Here is a 15,948-nt window from a genome sequence, read left to right on the forward strand (position 1 = left end):
TAGTTAAAACTAGTGATGAGCGGGTTCGGTTCCTCGGAACCCGAACCCCCCCCGAACTAAACCCATTTTACACGGGTCCGAGGCATACTCGGATTCTCCCGTATATGGCTCGGTTAATCCGAGCGCGCCCGAAAGTCATCATCCCGCTGTCGGATTCTCGCGAGATTCGGATTCTATATAAGGAGCCGCGCGTCGCCGTCATTTTCACTCGTGCATTGGAAATGTTAGGGAGAGGACGTGGCTGGCGTCCTCTCCGTTTATTAATGTTACTGCAAATATTTGTGCTTATTGCTTAATTGTGGGGACTGGGGAGCAGCTGTATTATATAGGAGGAGTACAGTGCAGAGTTTTGCTGACCAGTGACCACCAGCATTATACGTTGTCTGCCTGAAAAACGCTCCATATCTGTGCTCAGTGTGCTGAATATATCTGTGCTCACACTGCTTTATTGTGGGGACTGGGGACCAGCAGTATTATATAGGAGGAGTACAGTGCAGAGTTTTGCTGACCAGTGACCACCAGTATTATACGTTGTCTGCCTGAAAAACGCTCCATATCTGTGTTCAGTGTGCTGCATATATCTGTGCTCACACTGCTTTATTGTGGGGACTGGGGACCAGCAGTATTATATAGGAGGAGTACAGTGCAGAGTTTTGCTGACAGTGACCACCAGTATATATAGCAGTACGGTACGGAAGGCCACTGCTCTACCTACCTCTGTGTCGTCAAGTATACTATCCATCTAGATTCTATACCTGTGGTGCATTTTAGTTTTGCAGTTTGCTGACAGTGACCACCAGTATATATAGCAGTACGGTACGGAAGGCCACTGCTCTACCTACCTCTGTGTCGTCAAGTATACTATCCATCCATACCTGTGGTGCATTTCAGTTGTGCGCAGTATATATAGTAGTAGGCCATTGCTATTGATACTGGCATATAATTCCACACATTAAAAAATGGAGAACAAAAATGTGGAGGTTAAAATAGGGAAAGATCAAGATCCACTTCCACCTCGTGCTGAAGCTGCTGCCACTAGTCATGGCCGAGACGATGAAATGCCATCAACGTCGTCTGCCAAGGCCGATGCCCAATGTCATAGTAGAGAGCATGTAAAATCCAAAAAACAAAAGTTCAGTAAAATGACCCAAAAATCAAAATTGAAAGCGTCTGATGAGAAGCGTAAACTTGCCAATATGCCAGTTACGACACGGAGTGGCAAGGAACGGCTGAGGCCCTGGCCTATGTTCATGGCTAGTGGTTCAGATTCACATGAGGATGGAAACACTCATCCTCTCGCTAGAAAAATTAAAAGACAAGCTGGCAAAAGCACAGCAAAGAACTGTGCGTTCTTCTAAATCACAAATCCCCAAGGAGAGTCCAATTGTGTCAGTTGCGATGCCTGACCTTCCCAACACTGGACGGGAAGAGCTTGCGCCTTCCACCATTTGCACGCCCCCTGCAAGTGCTGGAAGGAGCACCTGCAGTCCAGTTCCTGATAGTCAAATTGAAGATGTCACTATTGAAGTACACCAGGATGAATATATGGGTGTTGCTGGCGCTGGGGAGGAAATTGACAAGGAGGATTCTGATGGTGAGGTGGTTTGTATAAGTCAGGCACCCGGGGAGACACCCGTTGTCCGTGGGACGAATATGGCCATTGACATGCCTGGTCAAAATACAAAAAAAAATCACCTCTTCGGTGTGGAATTATTTCAACACAAATGCGGACAACAGGTGTCAAGCCATGTGTTGCCTTTGTCAAGCTGTAATAAGTAGGGGTAAGTACGTTAACCACCTAGGAACATCCTCCCTTATACGTCACCTGGACCGCATTCATCAGAAGTCAGTGACAAGTTCAAAAACTTTGGATGACAGCGGAAGCAGTCCACTGACCACTAAATCCCTTCCTCTTGAAGCCAAGCTCCTGCAAACCACACCACCAACTCCCTCAGTGTCAATTTCCACCTTACACAGGAAAGCCAATAGTCCTGCAGGCCATGTCACTGGCAAGTCTGACGAGTCCTCTCCTGCCTGGGATTCCTCCGATGCATCCTCCTTCACATTCTCCCGCAACTGGGGGTGCGAGGAAAAGGCTAAGAATTCCGAGCCCACCCGCTGGCGGTGATGCAGAGCAGTCTGGAGCGAGTGCTGACATCTGGTCCGGACTGAAGGACCTGCCAACGATTACGGACATGTCGTCTACTGTCACTGCATATGATTCTGTCACCATTGAAAGAATGGTGGAGGATTATATGAGTGACCGCATCCAAGTAGGCACGTCAGACAGTCCGTACGTATACTGGCAGGAAAAAGAGGCAATTTGGAGGCCCTTGCACAAACTGGCTTTATTCTACCTAAGTTGCCCTCCCTCCAGTGTGTACTCCGAAAGTGTTTAGTGCAGCCGCTCACCTTGTCAGCAATCGGCGTACGAGGTTACTTCCAGAAAATGTGGAGAAGATGATGTTCATCAAAATTAATTATAATCAATTCCTCCGTGGAGACATTCACCAGCAATTGCCTCCAGAAAGTACACAGGGATCCGAGATGGTGGATTCCAGTGGGGACGAATTAATAATCTGTGAGGAGGGGGATGTACACAGTGAAAGGGGGGAAGAATCGGAGGATGATGATGAGGTGGACATCTTGCCTCTGTAGAGCCAGTTTGTGCAAGGAGAGATTGATTGCTTCTTTTTTGGTGGGGGCCCAAACCAACCAGTCATTTCAGTCACAGTCGTGTGGCAGACCCTGTCGCTGAAATGATGGGTTCGTTAAAGTGTGCATGTCCTGTTTATACAACTTAAGGGTGGGTGGGAGGGCCCAAGGACAATTCCATCTTGCACCTCTTTTTTCTTTCATTTTTCTTTGCATCATGTGCTGTTTGGGGACTATTTTTTTTTTTTTTAAGTGTCATCCTGTCTGACACTGCAGTGCCACTCCTAGATGGGCCAGGTGTTTGTGTCGGCCACTTGTGTCGCTTAGCTTAGTCACACAGCGACCTTGGTGCGCCTCTTTTTTTCTTTGCATCATGTGTTGTTTGGGGACTATTTTTTGATGTGCCATCCTGCCGGACACTGCAGTGCCACTCCTAGATGGGCCAGGTGTTTGTGTCGGCCACTTGGGTCGCTTAGCTTAGCCATCCAGCGAATTCGGTGCAAATTTTAGGACTAAAAATAATATTGTGAGGTGTGAGGTGTTCAGAATAGACTGAAAATGAGTGTAAATTATGGTTATTGAGGTTAATAATACTATGGGATCAAAATGACCCCCAAATTCTATGATTTAAGCTGTTTTTGAGGGTTTTTTGTAAAAAAACACCCGAATCCAAAACACACCCGAATCCGACAAAAAATTTTCAGGGAGGTTTTGCCAAAACGCGTCCGAATCCAAAACACGGCCGCGGAACCGAATCCAAAACACAAAACCAGAAAAATTTCCGGTGCACATCTCTAGTTAAAACTGTGCCCGAGGAGAGATAGAACAGACCAACGTTAAAGTAGAGGAGGTTCGCTAAGCGCTTTAAAACAGAAGAACACCAAGGAAACCTGGAAACACAGTGAAAGGGTAGCATGAACAAAACGAGCAGTCACACAGTGACATGCAAACAAATAAGTGGAGGAAAACAGCGCAGGGTGGACGTCCAGTGGCCCCTGTAGAATCAGAGAGCGCCCAAGACGGGAGGGAGAGAGCTGAGAGTCCTGCAAAACTGCCGGCCAAACTGTGACGCAGAGGCCACAAAAGTGTCAAACCTGTAAAACTTGACAAACGTATGTCGGCCCGACCAAATGGCAGCGCGATATAAAGTAGACATGGAAACCCCGCTGGTGGCCGCCCACGAAGGTCCCACAGAGCGCGTAGAGTGCGCCGAAATGGAAGATGGAGGCTCTCGAGAAAACCGACACATAAGCCTGTCTAATGGTCAGACGTAGCCAAGGTGCCAACGTCTGCTTGGAAACCGGCTATCCAGGACGGAAGCATCGTACAGAACAAATAGGAAAACAGACTTCTGAATAGCCGAAGTCCTCTCCACCGAGAGTCGGAGCGCCCTGACAACATCCAAAGATCTCGAATTCGGTGAATCCGCCAAGGGGGCTGGAACCACAAGCGGCTGATTTATGTGAAAAGCAGACACCACCTTCGGTAGAAACGTTGGAGTAGCTCAGCCATAACCTCATGGAATATCAGCTAAGGAGGCCGACAAGAGGGAGAGAGAAAGAGAGAGCGCCCCAAGTTTTGGCACCCGTCTGGCTGAAGCCAGGAGAAAAGACCACCTTCCAGGTGAGATATTTCGTCTCCACCGATTCCAGAGGTTCAAATAGCGGAGACTGCAGAAAAACGAGGACTAGGTTGAGGTCCCATGGTGTCCTGGGAGGACGAAAGAGAGGCTGCATTCAGAGAACTCCCAGCAAAAAAAGGTCTTAACTTCCGGCAGCAAGGCCAATTTCCTTTGGAAGAAAAACTGAAAGAGCAGTGACCTGAACCTCAAGTGAACCTAGTCGAAGCCCTGCCGAGAAAACCACCTGGAGAAAATGAAGAAAGGTGGCTAAATGAAAAACTGAAGGGGAAAACTCTCGTCGTCACACCATGCCACATAGTGAGAAGATGTGACTGAGCTCGGAGCATAGTAGGTATAACCGTACGAGGAAACCCCTTCCTTCTCAGATAGCTTTCTTAACAGCCATGACGTCAAACGAAGCCTGCGTAAGGCTGAAGAAAAGGACCCTGTTGAAGCAGATCGTCCCGTAGAGGCAGGAGCCAAGGCTCCTCAACTGACAACAGGTGTAGGGCGGAGTACCCAGTCCTGCGTGGCCAATCTGGAGCCACCAGGAGGACTAGCGCGTATACTCTCTTTATATGGTGCAGAACCAGAAGTAGCAACGGGAAAGAAGGAAAGATAAATGAACCAGAAGTTCCAAGGAGCCATGAGGGCATCCACGGCTACTGCTGCCAGGACTCCCGTCCGAGATTATTAAAGAGGCAGTTGAAGAGTCAGGTGGAACGCCACAAGGTCGATCTGAGGTCTCCACCATCGGGAGACGAAACACCTGGGGATAGAGTGTCCACTCCCCCGGGTAAATGACCTGGCGGCTGAGATAATCGGATTCCCAATTGTCCACCCCTGGAACGAAGATTGCCGACAAAGCCAGGACGTTGTCCTCTGCCCAGACGCTGCACGTGTCTGAAGAGAGAGGCTCTTGTCCTGAGGAAGAAAAAAAAAAAAAAAAAAAAGAGAATCATCCCCAAGAATGTGCGAGGGGCATAAGTGAGACTTCGGGAAGTTCAGGATCCACCCGTGCCGAATCAGAAGATCCTGGGTTATCCGGATATTCTAAAGCAACAGGCCTGCAGAGTGGGTCTACAGCAGTAGAGTATCCAGATAAGGAACAATCGTCACTCCCCGCCTTTGAAGCAGGGCCATCCTGACTGCCATGACCGCTGACAACACTCTGGGAGCAGAAGAGAGAGACCAAACGGAAGGGCCTGAAAATGGAAATGAGCATCCGGTATCACCAACCTGAGAAAAGCCTGATGAGGAGGTCAAATGGGAACATCTAAGTAGGCATCTTTGATGCCCAAGGACGTCATAAACTTGTTTTGCTCCAAACTGGCAATAACAGACCGAAGGGACTCCTCAAAAATGGAATGAGAACCTTTAAGTGCAGAATAGGCCTGGCCGAGCCATCTGGCTTCGGCGCGAGAAAAAGCCATGCGTAATAGCCCTTTTTCCGATGTTGTGAGGGAACAGGGATCAGCACCCCTGCGGATAGAAGCGTCTGGAACGCCGCCTGCAGGACGACCCTCCTGTCGTCGGAAACCGGCAAACCCGAGGTGAAGAAACACTGAGGAGGTTGGATTCCAAAATCGAGCATGTAACCGCAAGTGATGAAATCCCTGACCCAAGCATCCGGACAGGATTGTACCCAGGCCTCCCTGAAATCCCACAGACAAGCTCCCACCCTGTGATACCCCAGGTGGGTGGGAGGCCCATCATGCGGTGGGTGTGGTGGAGGACTTACCATCAGGTTGGGTCGAGGTTGTTGAACCTCTACCTCGGCCTCTACCTCGAGATCTCCCCTGGCATGGCCTCGAAACCTGGAAGGGGCACGAAAGGACGGACCGGTATAGGACCGTCGAAGAGCTGGAGCAGCAGTGGGAAGATAAGCGGACTTACCCCCAGCAGTTTGAGAAATCCAGGAGTTAAGATTTCTAACAGGCCCGTAAAAGGCAACGCCTCTGCTGCCCTCTAGGATTCAGTCTCCACCTGCCACTGTCACAGCCAGAGAGCTCCACTGGCCAAGAAAGCCAAAGCGGAAATTCTGGCTCCGAGGAAACAGACGTCCTTGGAGGCCTCACAAAGATATAAAGCAGATTCGCCAATACGATCTGCCAAAGGTATCATGTGAACCTGATGCAAACCGTCCTGTAAGCCCGAGGACAACTGTTCCGCCCGGGCTACCATAGCCTTGTTGACCCAACCACCTACCTGCGCCGGCAAAGTAGAACCCCCGCTGTCGCAAATTTCTATCAGACGGCTCCGTCAGCGAGGTTGCTCCATAAACCGGCAAAGCCGTCTTCTTGGACAGGCGAGACACCGAGGGATCTACAATTGGAGGGGTCCAATATTGCTTCCTGCTATCTGCGGGGAGAGCATAGGAAGACAAAAACTGTTTGATACCTGAAATTTTGCATCCGGATGTGTCCAGGCCGCCGTCAGGAACACATCCAGCTCATCAGAAACTGGAAAAGTTGCTGTCCGTATTTTTATTGGTGCCGAACCCCGAGGAACGTGAAGTGTCCAGTTCCGACTCTTCCACCTTTAGCACCAGACGAACGCTACAATAAGCGCCTCGATACCCGGAGACATTGGTTCAGATTCCTCATAAACCAGATAGTCATCGGTATCCTGGACAGCTATCGCCTCCTCCAATAGAGGCATCTTATCAGCAGAGTCGTGTAACGTTGAGGTTAGCAACCTCTTTTCTTGAAACCTGGGGAGGAGAAATTACAGACGGGGTCTCTGGTTAACAGCGACATTACCTGCGTAGGCTGAGCCGTCCAACTAGGAGCGTTCTGCAGGTGCGATGAGGGCTGAGCGCATGGCTAAGCCCCACAATGCTCACATAACAGGGAATTCTCTGACCTGAGTGAACTTCTCATAACATTTCTGACATGTGAAAAACTTTCGTGCTGCATTGGGGTAGAAAAAACAGACAGAAGGAGGGGGGGTACAGGAGAGCAGTCACATGTAATCCCTGCCCTACATCGCGCAGTGACAGGCACGTTTCACTGTCTAATGTCCCACACAGTCACGTTGGATAGGACTCGTAGATAATTGGAGAGAGACTGCGCTCACTGGGATGGGGAGTTAGTGCTGCTAGGCCTAGAGGTGTCCTACCTCCGTATTAGTGTTAAGCAATGGCAAGGTCAGCGCACTTATGGGAGAGAAGGAATGTGAGATAAAGGGTAAAGATGGAAAGGGATGGAGAACAAGGGATGAAAGAAATTGGGAGGAAAGTAATGTAACAATTTAATGTATAATGGTGTTCAAAAATGACCATAAGTGGTAATTTGAATGATATTTATTAGGGTGGTATGTTCCCACTGTCAGGTGTGTCATGCAGACCACCCTTTTCAGTGTACCCTCCTGAATGGTACACTTCTGCTCAAAACTTCTAAAGTTAATAATAGGAGTAGTGGGTAAAGTATGTGCCTCTCCGTAAATCTGGCACAATGTCTTTGTGTCAGTGTTACGTCCTTAAGGAGTCCTAATGTTCAGAGGTCCCTTGCGGGATGAATGTCAGGTATGCCAGGGGTGCACCTTTACCATAGGTATGGTATCACCTATGTGGCTCTGAAGCTAAGTTTGTGTCAGTTGTGGTGGGGTGTGTGACAGTTTGCGGCGTCCCGCCTGTCAGACCTCCCTGTGTGCACCAAATGAGGAACCAGGGGTACGGGCTTAGTTCTTACACTTACCGCCGGGGGTGCGTTCCTCGCGCCTGTGCCGGCTCAGCTTCCGTTCCCGAGTCCTCCGGTGTCCTTTGATGTCCAGGCCGTCTCGGTCCCCGTGGTCAGTCAGCGGCCGCCGCTTTCCTCCTTACTCCTTCGGGTCCCGTCTGTGACTTCCTGCTTTGCCGCTCACGTGATGTGTCACGTGAGCGGGAGTGTTCGATTAGCCCCTGTTGCTCGGGGATCCCTCTCTCCAGCCGGGAAGAGGTGTCTGTAAAGTGTAGTGTATAGTGAGACAAGTCCTCCAACGCGTTTCAGCAATCTGCCTTTTTCTAGGATTACAAGTCTTGAGTCCTTAGATCATTATATGCTTGTTACATGGCAATGATTGGTTCCCAATGTGTGTGCACGCCCCTTTATGTTAATGGCCAGTATTAGATAATCGGCTTTCTCTAATATTGATAGGAAGAGACGTACTGTTTGTCCCTAATTTGGGATGTCTATTACCACTGATTGGTTACTGATAATGGGTAATAATTGTGTGAAAAGAGATGAGGGATAATGTATGATAGAACTGTCAGTGCATATATTGTATAGATTGAAAGGTTATGATAATTACGTAGGTGGAGGGGATAAAATAAACATGGTGGGGTGGGGGGGGGGATAACATGATTGGTTTGGATAGTATGTGATGATGTTAGGTAATTGTCTGTGACGTGGGATATCGATGTATGCAATTGCATGACAGGATGAAAAAGATGTGAAAGGAAAGATAGTAAATGATGAGTGAGAGATAAACAATAATTATAGAATTAAAATAAATAGAATTAGAAATAAAAATAAATATAAAAAAAATAAAAATGAATAAAAATGAAAATAAAAATAAATATATATAAAAATAAATAAATATAAAATTAAAAATAAATATAATGAGGAATATATTAATGATCAGAGTGTGTACTTTAATGTATATTAGTAGTAAGAGCTCAGGAAGCGGTTGTATTTTTGATTTAAAGTGGTGTTACACTGCCCCTAATTGTTTATGGCTTTCTATGGATGAGTGGATTGCCTAAGTGTAGGACTAATGTAATGGTAATGACCATGTGTTTACTAATGAATTAATCTAAGTCCCTAGACGTCTTGCCATACCCCTACATTTATAGTCACATAACCCGACGTATGGGTTCATCATACCGTGTTAAGTTATCCTAATCCGTACGGTGATTATTTGTCAGATGGTGAGTGTTCACTATAGTACTGAAGAAATGTTGTACTCTATGTTGAGCCCCCTTGGTGTGAGGGTTTTGAGGGTAAAAATCCATCTGAGTTCTTCCCTGTTAATTCTTTTTATGAAGTCACCTCCCCGCCAGTTGTTCGTCACCTGTTGTATGGCCATAAATTTCAATTGTGTCGGATCCTGTGTGTGTTTGTCTCTAAAGTGTTGAGACACACTATGTTTATCGTGACCCTTTTTGATGTTTTGTATATGCTCCGATATTCGGACTTTTAATGTCCTGATTGTGCGTCCAACATATTGGAGTCCGCACGGGCATGTGATGAGATAAATGACTCCCTTTGTGTTACATGATATTTCTTCTGACTTTGTATGTCTGTCCTGTATTTGTAGATGAGAAATCTGTTATGCTTTTGGTTGATCTTACATTAGTCGTCCTGCACCCTATACATGTGCCGCAATGATGAAAGCCCTGTCTCTTTGTGATACCATCTATTTTAGTCTGCTGAGTTTTGGGTGGTGGTATGTGGTTGTGTACCAATTTTAATCTCAAGTCCGGAGCTTTTCTGTATACTATTTTGGGTTGTGAGGGTAGGATCTTGGCTAATGTTTCATCCTGCATCAGTATTGCCCAGTGCTTCTGTATGCTTTGTTTTATTTTTCCGGCTGCGGTTTTGTACTGTGTTACAAAGTATAAGTCTTTACCCTGTTGTGTGGTGTTTTTCGCTTTATATTTGAGTAGCTGTTGTCTATCAGTGTCTTCCAATTTCTTGTATGCCTTATCCACAATCTGTTTGTCATACTTTTTGTCCAGGAATTTCTGTGTCAGATCCTGTCCTTGTTCTCTGTAGTACTCCAGCTGTGTGCAGTTCCTCCTTAATCTGGTGAATTGACCAGTAGGGATGCTTTTCAACCAGTTGGGATGGTGGCTACTGGTTGATAAGATATAGCTATTAACGTCTACTTTTTTGTGGTATGTCCGTGCTTCTATCTTGCTGTTAAGAATGTGTATGTCCAGGTCAAGAAATTCTACTTTATCCTTACTGTATTGTGTTGTGAAGTGTAGATTACAGTCATTGTCATTAATATATGCAATGAATGCCTGTAGGTCGTGCTCGGTCCCTTTCCAGACGAATATTATGTCATCGATGTACCGTCGCCAGGGGACCAGGTGCGCCCCGAAGCCATGCCCCTGCCAGATGTTATCTTCCTCCCACTTGCTCATGAACAGGTTTGCATAGCTCGGGGCGAACCTGGTCCCCATGGCTGTCCCTGTCAGTTGTTTGTAGTAGTCGTTATCAAACCAGGTGTAGTTATGTTCCAATATGAATATGATGGCCTTTATAATGAAATCTGTTTGTATTTGTTGAAGTGTGTCGTCCCGTGAGAGAAAATGTTTAATACTCTCAGTGCCTTGTGTGTGTTCTATGACTGTATAGAGAGATGTCACTTCGCTCGTTACACAAACCTAGCTTCAGAGCCACATAGGTGATACCATACCTATGGTAAAGGTGCACCCCTGGGCATACCTGACATTCATCCCGCAAGGGACCTCTGAACATTAGGACTCCTTAAGGACGTAACACTGACACAAAGACATTGTGCCAGATTTACGGAGAGGCACATACTTTACCCACTACTCCTATTATTAACTTTAGAAGTTTTGAGCAGAAGTGTACACTGAAAAGGGTGGTCTGCATGACACACCTGACAGTGGGAACATACCACCCTAATAAATATCATTCAAATTACCACTTATGGTCATTTTTGAACACCATTATACATTAAATTGTTACATTACTTTCCTCCCAATTTCTTTCATCCCTTGTTCTCCATCCCTTTCCATCTTTACCCTTTCTCTCACATTCTTTCTCTCCCATAAGTGCGCTGACCTTACCATTGCTTAACACGTTGGATAGGACACTTAACCACTAGGCTACTGAGCTTCCCATTCCTAGCAACCCCCTTTTTGAAAGCTGTGGAGGGGTTATAAGGACAGTTTGTGGCTTACCAAGCTGTGGAGACCTACAAGCTTCTCTAAAAGCAAAGTAGTCCCAACAGGAACTTACTGCAGTGAGGGCTGTACAGATATTTCGCAGCACACTAGTTAAGAAAATCACCTGTGCAGCCTTGGAGCATTTTCCTGCTATATCAGGACTGACCCTACACACACACACACACACACACACACACACACACTATTAAATATCTCTCTGTGTTATTAAACCTGGGTATCTACAAATACTAGTCCTCTGCGTAAGTGCTTTGACTTGAATGTTTTTAATAGACTCTGGCATTAGCCCACTGAGCCACCGATTCCACAAGAAAAAGTGTGAGGCCAATACAGAAGAGGGATGGTAGTGTGTTAAAATATTAAAAACAGGTGCCTCACATGTCCTGTGTAAAGCTCCGCTGGAGTATGCTGCAAAATGGCGGACAGCGTTCGTGTGTGAAACACCGGGGCCGCCGAGAACTTAGAACCCAAGCCGGGAATAAGCTCCACCCCCTCCCCCGCTATGGCACCTATTTTAAACTGTAATGGCGCTAGCGGATAGCCCGCTAACGGAGGGATCCCTACCACACTGAAAAGCCCTGGCTTCTGCTAACAGAAGTCAGGGTTATGCTTAATGCTGCCGATTGTTGAAATGGCGGCCACCGTGGCTGAGGAGGTGGCCCCGATGCGTGCCGCAGGCAGCAGCGTCCGGCCAGGCTTATACTTACCGTCGTGCTGTCCGGTGGTGGTGTGGCTGAGGAGGTGACCCCGATGAGCGTCGCAAGCAGCGGAGTGCGGTCATCCTATCCAGAAAGCGAACGTCTCTGCAGCCTGGGGACCCAGCGCCGAGCCTCATGCAGCTGTGATGGTGACCCCACCGGCAGCTCCAACGATGCAGACAGGCAGAGCAGAAGTTGCCTGTCTGTTCCTCAAATTGTAAAAAATAAAATAAAAAAAACAGGATTTTTATACCTACCGGTAAATCCTTTTCTCCTAGTCTGTAGAGGATGCTGGGGTCCACTTTAGTACCATGGGGTATAGACTGTTCCGCAGGAGCCATGGGCACTTTAAGACTTTTTCAGAGTGTGAACTGGCTCCTCCCTCTATGCCCCTCCTCCAGACCTCAGTATAGAAGCTGTGCCCAGGGAGACGGACAATTCGAGAAAAGGATTTACTTTTAAGTTAATGGTGAGATTCACACCAGCTCACACTTCCACCATGCCGCACAACATGGCATACAACATAACACATGCCAACGAGCATGACCATTGCAGCAACGTGCTGAAACAATTGAACACAACACCTGTGTAAAACTATAACAAAATGAACTACTGCAGGTAAAGTACGCACTGGTTTGGGTGTCCAGCATCCTGTACGTCCTAGAGGATGCTGGGGTCCACTTTAGTTATACCAAAGCTCCAGTACGAGTGGGAGATTGCGGATGACCCTGCAGAACCGATTGACCAAACTTCATCAGCGTCCAAGGTGTCAAACTTGTAAAACTTAGCAAACGTGTTTGTCCCTGACCAAGTAGCTGCTCGGCAAAGCTGTAATGCCGAGACCCCGCGGGCAGCCGCCCAGGATGAGCCCACCTTTCTTGTAGAATGGGCATTCACGGAATTCAGCATCGGCAATCCTGCCATGGAATGAGCGTGCTGAATCGTACCTCTGATCAAGCGCGCAATCGTCTGCTTAGAAGCAGGACACCCAATCTTGTTGGGAACAAACAGGACAAACAGTGCCTCTGTTTTCCGTATCCGAGCCGTTCTCGTGACGCTCTGACCATATCCAGAGACTTTGAAGCAGCTAAGGTGTCAGTAGCTACTGGCACCACAATAGGTTGGTTTACATGGAAAGAAGAAACCACCTTTTGAAGAAATTGCTGACGAGTTCTTAATTCAGCCCTATCTTCATGTAAGATCAAGTAAGGGCTCTTGTGAGACAAGGCCCCTAACTCAGACACCAGTCTAGCAGATGCCAAGGCCAACAGCATGACCACTTTCCAAGTGAGAAACTTTAACTCCACCTCCTGGAGAGGTTCAAACCAATCTGATTGAAGGAACTGCAAAACCACGTTAAGATCCCATGGTGCCATAGGAGGCACAAAAGGAGGTTGGATGTGCACAACCCCCTTCACGAACGTCTGAACTTCCGGAAGGGAGGCCAATTGTTTCTGAAAGAAAACGGACAAAGCCAAAATTTGGACCTTGATTGAACCCAATCTTAAGCCAGCATCCACACGCGCCTGAAGAAAATGGAGAAAACGTCCTAACTGAAATTCTTCCGTTGGAGCCTTCTTGGTTTCACACCAAGACACATATTTTCTCCAGAGACGGTGGTAATGTCTAGACATTACTCCTTTCTTGGCCTGAATAAGAGTGGGAATGACTTCTTTGGGAATACCCTTTCTGGCTAGGATTCGGCGCTCAACAGCCATGCCGTCAAACGTAGCGGCGGTAAGTCTTGATAAACGCACGGCCCCTGCCGTAGCAGGTCCTTTCGAAGAGGAAGAGGCCGAGGATCTTCTATGAGTAATTCCTGAAGATCCGGATACCAAGCCCTCCTTGGCCAGTCTGGGACAATGAGGATCACCCGAACCCCTGTTCTTCTTATGAGCTTGAGAACTTTTGGAATTAGTGGAAGTGGAGGGAACACGTACACCGACGAAATACCCCCTGGGTCACTAGTGCATCCACTGCTATTGCTTGTGGGTCTCTCGACCTGGAACAATATCTCTGAAGCTTCTTGTTGAGACGAGATGCCATCATGTCTACTTGAGGAACACCCCAATGACCTGTCACCTCTGCGAAGACTTCTTGGTGGAGGCCCCATTCTCCTGGGTGGAGATCGTGTCTGCTGAGGAAGTCTGCTTCCCAGTTGTCCACTCCCGGAATGAAAATTGCCGACAGAGCTCTTGCAGGTCTTTCTACCCAGAGGAGGATCTTTGTCACCTCTGCCATTGCCGCTCTGCTTTTCGTTCCACCTTGACGGTTTATGTACGCCACTGCTGTTACATTGTCTGACTGGATCTGAATCGGTTGATCTTGAAGAAGATGCACCGCTTGTAGAAGGCCGTTGTAAATGGCTCTCAACTCCAGAACGTTTATGTGAAGACAGGTTTCTTGACTTGACCATCTTCCTTGGAAGCTTTCCCCCTGTGTGACTGCTCCCCAGCCTCGGAGACTTGCATCCGTGGTTACTAAGACCCAGTCCTGAATCCCGAACCTGCGTCCCTCTAGGAGGTGAGAACTGTGTAGCCACCACAGGAGCGAAATTCTGGCTTTGGATGACAGGATTATCCTCTGATGCATGTGTAGATGGGATCCGGACCACTTGTCCAACAGGTCCCACTGGAATACTCTGGCATGGAATCGGCCAAACTGTAGGGCCTCGTAGGCCGCTACCATTTTCCCCAACAAACGAATGCATTGATGAATCGACACTTTTGTTGGTTTCAGAATTTGTTTGACCATTCTCTGGATTTTCAGAGCCTTTTCCACTGGAAGAAATACCCTCTGTACTTCTGCGTCCAGTATCATCCCCAGAAACGATAATCTTGTCGTCGGTTCCAACTGTGACTTTGGAAAATTTATGACCCAACCGTGCTGTTGAAGTACTGTCAGGGAGAGTGCAATGCTCTGCACCAACCTTTCCCTGGACCTTGCTTTTATCAGGAGATCATCCAGGTAAGGAATTATATTGACTCCTTGCTGTCAAAGGAGGACCATCATCTCCGCCATCACCTTGGTAAACACCCTCGATGCCGTGGATAGCCCGAACGGCAACGTCTGAAATTGGTAATGACAATCCTGCACTGCGAATCTCAGATAAGCTTAATGTGGAGGATAGATAGGAACATGTAAGGAGGCATGTTTTATGCCCACTGACACCATGAAGTATTTTCCCTCCAGACTGGAAATCATTGCCCTCAGAGATTCCATCTTGAATTTGAACCTTTGCAGGTAGAGATTCAGTGTTTTCAGATTTAGAATCGGTCTGACCGAGCCATCCGGCTTCGGAACTACGAAAAGGCTTGAATAAAACCCTTCTCCTTGTTGCGACAAGGGAACCAGGACAATCACTTGATCCTGACACAATTTTTGTATTGCTGCCGATACCACCTCCCTGTCTGAGATAGAAGCTGGTAAGGCAGATTTGGAAAATCGGCATGGGGGAATGTCTTGAAACTCCAGCTTGTACCCGTGGGACACTATTTGTAAGACCCAACGGGTCCAGGCCAGATTGAACCCAAATCTGACTGAAGAGCTTCAGACGTGCCCCCACCTGAGCGGACTCCCGCAAGGGAGCCCCAGGGTCATGCTGAAGATTTGGCAGAAGCAGAGGTTGAGTTCTGCTCCTGTGATCCTGGAGACGCTGTGGACTTTTTACCTTCTTTTCAATAGCACTACTCACCCACGCAATGGTAGGCCCGAGTAGTGTCCCATTGGCCACATAAATAGATTTCAACGTAGTCTCTAACTTGCGGTCTGCCGGCTCCTTTAGTGAAGCCGTCCCAGGCGCAGGGAGAATCACCTTTTTTGTCAATCGTGACAGGGCACTGTCTAAAATGGGGGGTGACTCCCACCTTTTCCTGTCCTCTGCAGGAAAAGGATAAGCTGCCTGAATTCTTTTGGGAATCTGAAATTTCTTTTCAGGGTTTGTCCAGACCCCCTCAAAGAGACTGTTCAGTTCATGAGATGGAGGGAAAGTTACATTAGGTTTCTTCTCCTTATTAAAGGAAGCCTTCTCCTGAGGTAAAGGAGGGGGCTCCGTA

The 15,948-nt window shown here is 47.6% G+C and overlaps 1 protein-coding gene across 1 annotated transcript in view; it reads right to left on the reverse strand.

Annotated features, from left to right (window-relative positions):
* The window catches only part of POFUT1 (protein O-fucosyltransferase 1), a 92,299-nt gene that overhangs the window by 17,656 nt on the left and 58,695 nt on the right, over positions 1–15,948 (reverse strand). The gene's annotated exons all lie outside the window — the stretch shown is intronic.

Source organism: Pseudophryne corroboree, chromosome 3 (assembly GCF_028390025.1).
Source record: "Pseudophryne corroboree isolate aPseCor3 chromosome 3, aPseCor3.hap2, whole genome shotgun sequence".
Classification (NCBI taxonomy): domain Eukaryota; kingdom Metazoa; phylum Chordata; class Amphibia; order Anura; family Myobatrachidae; genus Pseudophryne; species Pseudophryne corroboree.